Below are 8,075 nucleotides of genomic sequence, written 5' to 3' on the forward strand. Positions count from 1 at the left end.
AATTTCAGTTTATAGTAATCATAGCAGTTTTCACTATAAAAATGTGTTTGCCCCTCTGTGTGGGAAAGTAAAAACCCTTGCTGTAAAAAAATAATAATTTTCAAAAGTAGTGATATTTTAAAAACCACTAAAAATAAATCCAATATTTAAATCCAATATTACCAAGGCACTGTTCTGTGTTCTCTTTTTGGGAATCTATGTATAAAAAGAAATAAAAGATGAAATAAAGAAGTCATTCTAAATCAAATTTTTCTCCAGTCTTAGTTTTTCTAGTCTGTGAAGTCAAATTAGAAATGGACCTGTGGGAGGGACCCACTGTGTGAATAGAGCTTTTTAGTTCATCCAAAAGAATAAGGAACTTTTTTTTTGTGCAAATATCCATTGTTCTTGGATCTCCTTGTTCGTGTATTTCTGCATGAGTGCCCACTGATAAGTGCTCTATGATTATAGAGCTTTTTTTGATTTTTAGTGATTACATTAAGTAACTTCATTCATCCAGAAAAGACTCCCACACAGCTGTAAGTGGAGCTAACCTGTAATTAGGACAAAAAAAAAAGAAAAAAATTGACATTTAAATTAAATCTTTGAGAATCTCGAGTTGTATTTTACCATTATTAGACCAAATATAGCTAAACTTGGCTGATATAAGATGCTTTATTTTCAATATAGAAGGAAATGTACCTGAAGAATCTGAATGTGTTGACTAAACACAAACGAGAGCTGCATATACAGAAAATTATAATTTTCTTTTTTTTTTTTTTTTGATCAAAAAAAAAATTCTTTTTACTTGACTGTCTTTAGATTACTTTTAGTTTTAAATATCAACACTTGACCATTTTACCAAAAATTAACTGCATGTGACCTCTTATTCAATTATAAAGTATTTACGGAGATTCAGTGTTTTTGTCAAATGAAGGTGACAAATGTGATGTTTTTTTCCCCAATATGTTACATACCGTGCATAATTTACTAATTATTTAACCTAATGAATAATTTATTATAAATTACTATTGACTTGTTTTGTATTCAGTCAAACCAAAATTGCAATTTTTCATATATAGAGCCAGTTTGAAGAAATATTTATATATATTAGAGCAGAAATCAAATTAAAATTTCAATATTTACAACACTATATCACTTTTGGAGTTCATTTAGAGTCAATAAAATAAACTATTTTTTAATGTCACCATTTTTATTTAAAAGAAATGTAACAAAAAATCGAATTATAAGTTAAATTTAAAAAATGGCCATAAAAACCATTAACTCTAAAAAAAAATTAAGAGCAATTCTGAGATCTGATAAAGTCAAAAGATGTTTTTCAAATTACAACAAATACATTTAGAAAATGCATATGATATGAGACAACCCCTATACATCTTTTTGGCATAAAATAAAATTGTGATTAAAAAACTACTATTTTAAAAAATGAAAACCTCTTAAAAGACGACGAAAAGTTTAAACTCAACTAAAAGTAAATAAAAAGCCAATATAGCAGGTTTATTTTTATGAACACTGGTCATACTTACAGTCTTTAAACCAGGACACCTCTCATAGCTTTAATTAGTAATACAAACTTGTTTTACTTAAAATAGAATTTGGGATAAAAAGCATATTTTTTGCCTGTTTACCATAATGTTAAATGTTTTCTTATTCATAGTATCAAAGGGTATCTTTAGTAAGAATAATGGAAGACAAATCAAACTTTTTTGCCGATTTTCTGATTACATCTATTGCGGGTGAACATCTTAATATTGACATGAGAGAAACTCGCTTTATTCCGAACTCGTCCTGCGCTGCGGCTCCGTTTGCCTCCAGCAGAGCTGCTGTCCTTTCCACAGAATAATTACTGGAATTAGTCTCGGTGCGTCTCGTACCTTGCGTTGGTATCGCCGCTGTTGCTGACCGTAATTACAGTGAGAAACAATTATATGCCAAGCGGCTGTTCGGCAGCTTTTAACTGAACCGTGCCATTAGCGGCGCGGGAAGGTGCAGCTGGAAGAATGTAGACGGGGTCCTTATTGTAAGAGCATTTCATGTTGACAGATGCACTGAGAGGAGAAGGAGAAAGGGCTCTAAGTGGGTAAAAAAGAGATCCACTTATTTCAGCTTCTACAATTACAGGAGATCTGAGCATGTTTTCTGACAATTGTTTATTTTAGCCCAAAATACTTTTCTTCTGAGTTCTGGCATCAAATTAACAAAACAGTCTTTTGCTTTCTCTGAATAATCTTTTTTTACAAATAGATCTCATGAAAAATGGTGTCAGAAGTGGGATTTGAAGAATCACTCCAATGGAAATTGTGTCTTTAACATGTTCTTGTGGCTTTTTTTGGATGATGGAGGACAAACTCAGAATTGCATTTCTGAGTATTTCTTTATTAAATTGTTGGGAAATAGGACAAAAAAATGTATTTGGAAAAAAGCTGTTTTCATTGAGTAGAAAATTTGCTGAGCTACATACTATTCAAGTTTAAAATAATAAGGGCGATTTTTCTTTCTATAAATAATCTTAATTAGAAAAGGATCTCATGAAAAATGGTGTCAGAAGTGGGATTTGACGAATCACTCCAATGAAAATTGAGTTTTTAACATGTTCTTATGGGATTTTTTGGATGATGGAGGACACATATGAAGATTGTTAACTGACTTTTTTTCTATGAATAATCTTTATCAGAAAAGGATCTCAAGACAAATGGTGTCAGAAGTGGGATTTAAAGGTCACTTCTAATGAAAATGGTGTTTCTAGTGTTTTTAACATGCTCTTGTAGCCTTTTTCTTGATGATTGGTGAGATATATAAGAAAATTAAGCTTAAAAATTCATTTTCTGAGAATTTTTATATTCAAATAGTTGGAAATCTGGAGCAGTTAAAAAAAACACAGTTTGAAAAAGATCCTATTTGTTAGGTGGAAGTATACTAGGCAGAACAAAAGCTTCCAAATCTGCTCCATTCAGATGCATCCACTTGTAGATGACTCGATCCATTTACGTCTTTGTTTTCCTTGTACGAGCTGGCATCTGACTTAACCCTTCCGCTCTCCTAGGCTTGTTTGCATTGAAAGTGGGTCATCTGGACCCCACAAGACAGTGCACTGAACTTTTTTTTTCAATGATTGTTGATCTTTACTGGTGTCCAATGACGGATATGAAGTCTTGTCCACACACCTCAATGTAAGGATTGGGTCATCTGGACCCCACAAGAGAGCACGAGGGTTAAAACTGTATGGCAGGATAGCTCCTATATTGTGGTTCACTTTCGGCTTATCTCTTTCGGGGTCGCCACAGCGTAACAGCGCCCTCTGTTTCGCATCAGTGATTTGGCAGAGTTTTTACGCCGGATGCCCTTCCTGACACAACCCTGTACTTGAGGGGCACAGGGACCCAGTTAGGCAGCAGCATCAAGGGTCTTGCCTAAGGACCCAATCTGGGTGGGGATCAGTGAACACCCCTGGGAATCGAACCCAGGGCTCCTGCGTGTCAGCCCTTCACCTAGCCCACTGAACCACCCAGCCGCCAGGATAGCTCCTATATTGCTCGTCATTTGTTGAGGTTGTGGAGGGCTGTGAGCTAGTGGGAGAGCATGAAAAGCAACGCATTTTCACTCCCAACTTGTCATACATGGTTGTTCTGGCCCCCTCACTTTAGTGATCTGGACCAGACCGGTCCCCTCTTGGCTGGTTTGGAATGGTCCTGGCATTTCTAGTGAGCGTTTCCATTGTGGGTTGGACCATGAAAGCCCATATGGGGTATAGACTGATGACAGAGCTGCGCGTCTAAACAGTGAAAGAGAATCTGCATCAGCCGACTCAGAAATGCAGAAAAAATGAAAAAGATAACCGCTGAGGATCCCTATAATCTGGAGCTGCGCTTTATTAGTCTTTGCAAGAAGATTGGTATTGGGCCACCGACAGGAAAAAAAAAATGCATACACCAATCTGAGGTCCCTAACCCTCGACTGGTACGGTAACCCTGTACCGGTTCCACATCTCAAGGGTTAGGGACCCCAGCATGTATAAAGACGACAAGTTGGGGGACACCCAAAACTTCAAAAAGTGAAGCTGAGGGGCTCGAACCATATGTCCGGATATGATGAGTAGTGAGTGAGAATATGTAGTGTAAACAGAGAGCTTTCCACCACAATTCTTGTTAAGATAACAAATGCAAGACATGCTAAGAAAAAAATGTTTTGCTGTTTTGCCTCTTCAAGTTCTTTTGTCCACAGATAGTTTTAATGTTCCTTAATTCTTTCAATCACATGTATTGACGAAGAGACTCTAATAAGGCCAAATACACTTCTGTTTTATAGTTTTCATCGTCAACCATTTGATTTTTTTTATCTTCAAATGTCTCATCTAAAAGGGGATTTTTTTGGTTTTATTTTAAAATCATGGAAAGACATAAATACAGAGCAATTTTTATGACTTATAACCGTCTTTTCTAGAAGTTAATGGTGTGAAGACTTCTCTTCCTGTTGCACTTTTGCCTCTTTTTTTGTTGCTATTCCACAGTATTTCTTTCTTTACTGACCTGAAAAACAGTTTTCACAGCAGTGTTACTTGTGATTTCTTAAGGTGTCAAGGGTTAGTGACCACTATGTGGAGGAGTAAGAACTTCAAAGCTGGAGAAGATGCCAGTATTGGAGCACTTTTGGCTTCACTGAGACAAATGTCACAGTGACAGAACAAAGGACAAAACATAAGGAACAACGGTGAACAACATCCTTTAAACCCAACGAACTATGTATTTTCTACTGAACCAGTATTTGACCAAAGTAATGCAAAAGCCAATGTTGATATTCATTTTTTACCATTTTAAAAAGATAAAACTTTACTTTTTATTTTTTAAATAGAGAAAAAAAACATTGTTTTTAACTGTGGCTGTGGGAAGAATTGCAAATATTAAGGTTGCTCTATGATGAGAGATGGATAGATGGCTGGATGGACATACTGGAATTATCCTAAAGGATATACTATACTCTTTACAAGTTCATTATATTGTGTTAAACTTTAATATAGTATGTAACACAAAACAGAGCATATAAATATACTATATACACCCCTAAAATGTTTGTCACAGATCTAAGATGTAACCAAAATATATATTTTTTCTTTTGCTGTTGAGTTTAAATAGACATAAAAAGGAAGAGGAGGTATTGGTAAGAAATGTCCATGCATTCTTCAACTGGTGATCACTTACCTTGTCTCAGTGTATTGGAAATGGGCTTGTTATTTCTTTTATTTTTACATGTATTAGTTTTTTGGGGGATTTTTTTGGGTTGCACGATGGTGTAGTGGTTAGCACTGTTAGGAGCCTAGTCTGAATCCCATTTCTGTGTAGAGTTTGTATGTTTTCTTGGTACATGCATGTTTTTTTTTTTGGCACTCCAGTTTCCCCCGACAATCTAAATGTTATGCATCCTAAGTAAACTGATGACTCCAAGGGTGAATCCACACTTGAAAAGTCCGTTGGTCTGGACAGAGTCCGCTTAGGGGCCACATGTGTGTTCAGACTGAAAATTTGTTCTTGATTATCTGGGGAAAGAAACTTGAGGTCACTGAAAGGGAACACTTTCTCATCCCCAAGTCGCCACATAATGAAATTTGGTTAAGGCCGCTTCCTTACGTCTGTCGCTTTGTGATGTTTTGGGGTGTCCCCGACTTGTCATTTTTGACGTGCTGGCTGGTTGTAAAATCAAGGGTCCACAACCCTCAAGATGCGGAACCAGGTGCAGTACCGCATGCGCCTGGTCCTCGGGACACGTCCAGTACCGGTACCCTAACCTTAACCCGGTACTGGTTCATCTCTGGTAGCATGTCCAGTTTGCGCCAGATACTGCGTCTGGTACTGCACCTGGTTAGGGGTACCGGGTGTGCGCTACGCGTTGCGGTACTGGACCATTTCTAGTTCGCGGCCCGGAGGTTGGAGACCCGCGATTTAATGAGAAAGGCCAGTAAATCAAAAAACTATTACTTGGAGACACCTAAAATGTCAAAAAGTGACGCAGAGGGGTCCCTAACCCATCCATCCATTTTCCTGACCGCTTCGTCCCTTTCGGGGTCCCAGGGGTGCCAGAGCCAGGGCCACTGATGGGCGAAGGCGGGGTTCACCCTGGACAGGTCGCCAGTCTGTCGCAGGGGTCCCTAACCAAACGTCAATATATGATGACCTGGGAGTGAGAATGTCTTGGCAAAACCATGTGTGTCCAGTCTGAATACACCCTCAATTGCCCCCTAGATGTGAATTTGAGTGTATGGTTGTTTATTATCTCTGCGTGGCTTGACGAGTGTGTACAGTGCATTTGTCCAAAGGTGGCTAGTATAAGCTCCAGCAACCCTGCGACCTAGAACAGGAATGCAGCAGATTCTGGAAATGGACAAAGGACAGAGATTGTTTGAACTTTTTATGTTTTTGGGGATGTTTGAATGGATTTGAATAATTTCTTGATTCAACTGGTTCTTTCTTGACTATACCATCCAGCCATTGTCTTTGATAGTAATCTTTAAATCGTTCTGTCCCTACTATCTTTAGTATCATTGAATACATTCCCAACCAAGCAAATAAAGAAAAAAAAAACATTACCTGTGACTACTATTATGCAACCCACAATTCAAGTGTATAGGTCACATTTAAACATGGAAAAGTTTACATTTAAGTGGTTTGACTCTCCGAGTACGTCACAAATATACAATTCTCGATCCATTAAGTAGTACTTGAGAAAAGAACTGTTTGGAGTGCTGTATATGTTTCTAAGCGAGTGCATACTTGTGTTTAAAAAAACAGATGGATGGGAAATAAAAGTTCCGCATGAGCCTTCCTGCCCACTGCTGCGTGTGGGAGGAACGGGAGGAAAGCAAACAGAATGATAATGACATGGAAGGGAATGTGCTCCTGCACTCCATGTGTGCTGATTTCCCCCTCAGCTGAAGGATGCTGGTTACAGTCGAGCAAAGAAAAAAAAAAAAAGGGAAAGTTACGGGTGTTACGGAAGAAAATGGCGCCTGTAATGAGAAGCAGTGGTAAGTAAATTTAAAATGGCTTTGGCTGTCAAAACAGCTCATGAATCACTTGGTTTTAAGAAGCAACTTAGATTTAATTTTCCAAACCGCAGCACACCATTTGGTTTAAATTTATCCTCCACAACTTTTTTTTTTTTTTTTTATAAACCAGATTTTTTTAAGACTCTTTAAGCTGACTCAATGAGTTTCACAGTGTATGCAATACATATGTTTACAAACCATTAAATCTCTGATTCAATCTTTAAATAATTCACTGTGAAAGTGAAGTAAAATATATGGGGAAGAATGTGATGTTTACCATTTCAACTGATGCAGAAAACCCATCAAAATACTATCAGCTCATTTTTTTTTCTATTAGAGATATTTTTTGGGAACAAAATCATTGGAAAACAATCTGAAGGTGTATATCACACATTTTACATAAGAGGCAATTATGACAGAACAATTTTTCCAATAGAAATCAACCACTTTTCTTAATAGCTAAATGCTCTTAGTAGGATTTTCTACAAAGATGCACTCTGCTGTCTTCTACTTTGTCCATGTCACAATACACAGAACTTTAGGCCTCCAATTGTAGGGGCATTTTAAGGGGTAGGGTGGTCCGACATAGTTGTTTTTTAGGGGCTAACCCTCCTGGCCCTCCAGCTCGAAGGTGTTTCAGTGCAGCGGAAGAGAAGAGCTTTTCTTTAAGTTGGTGTTCTAAGAAGCAAAAAAGTTTACATATAATTGTAAGTAGTGACTTATAGTTTTAGCAGGAGATTTTTAAAGTTACAAAACCAATGTTATGTATTTAGAGCGCTAGCAGCTATGCGCTAACGTATTAATGTTAGTGCTGTCCAAATTCATAGACTGTTTCCAAATATCTCCATGTGGAGGGCTGAATGTACGGATATAGGTAAGAGGCCGTAGGGGTAGATGGGGAAGGAATTCTGATTAGGCCTTTGGTTGCGGGCCGAAAAGGATAAACATTTATTGAACACTCTAAAAATAAATTTTTAAAACTTTAAACTGTAGCTTCTTAACATAATTAGGAATTAGATATATAGCATTACCTGTGATA

This window comes from Oryzias melastigma, linkage group LG2 (genome assembly GCF_002922805.2).
Source record: "Oryzias melastigma strain HK-1 linkage group LG2, ASM292280v2, whole genome shotgun sequence".
Taxonomy (NCBI): Eukaryota; Metazoa; Chordata; class Actinopteri; order Beloniformes; family Adrianichthyidae; genus Oryzias; species Oryzias melastigma.